The sequence below is a fragment of the Harmonia axyridis genome, chromosome X, assembly GCF_914767665.1.
Source record: "Harmonia axyridis chromosome X, icHarAxyr1.1, whole genome shotgun sequence".
Lineage (NCBI taxonomy): Eukaryota > Metazoa > Arthropoda > Insecta > Coleoptera > Coccinellidae > Harmonia > Harmonia axyridis.
In genome coordinates, this window is record NC_059508.1 from 30,443,475 (window position 1) to 30,444,287 (window position 813).

The window sequence follows — 813 nt, forward strand, 5'->3', positions numbered from 1 at the left end:
GTAGACAAGATCGTACCGAATGTTAACACAATCCAAAAGGAAATAATCTTAGATGAATATCGATTCTGATTATTGATTTTTCTTTCGCGATATTGATAGAAGACATCTGAATGAATTTCGAATTAATTCCGAAATCAAAAAAATATTTTCAATAAATTTTTTTTCTAGAGTACCTCGGTCTTTTCTATTTTTTTTCCAAGTTTCGTACGTCAATCAACATACATCCCAGAAAAAATCATCTCTCTAACTATCCTGGTTCAAAAGTTGTATCGGAACTTTTCACGTCGAAAAAGAACATAGGCGAAAAAGGACGTGAACATTATTCCTTATAAAAATCAAACCCGACCATGGATTTTGATTCTGATTGTTGATTATCGCTATTAGAACACATTAGGAGGCAACCAAATCAAATTTGAGAAAATTCCACAATCAGAAAATTTTTTTCGAAAAAAAAAAAAAAATTCGAGAACACCTCGGTCATGGCAAGTTATTTCCCACAATCCATTCCCCAATCAACGTACATCCCAGAAAAAATCATCTCTCTAACTATCCTAGTTCAAAAGTTGTATCGGAACATTTTCACGTCGAAAATATATCTCTAAGTCCAGACCGATGCACCACGTAATCTCGGGCAGACCGATGCACAACGTAAATGACGATCGGGACCGGGGCGATCGGTCGTATCTGACACCGCCGGCTCGGTTCTAACATCGTCAATGAGTCGGGGTTGTAAAAAAGGACGTGAACATTTTTCCTTATAAAAATCAAACCCGACCATGGATTTTGATTCTGATTGTTGATTATCGCTACTAG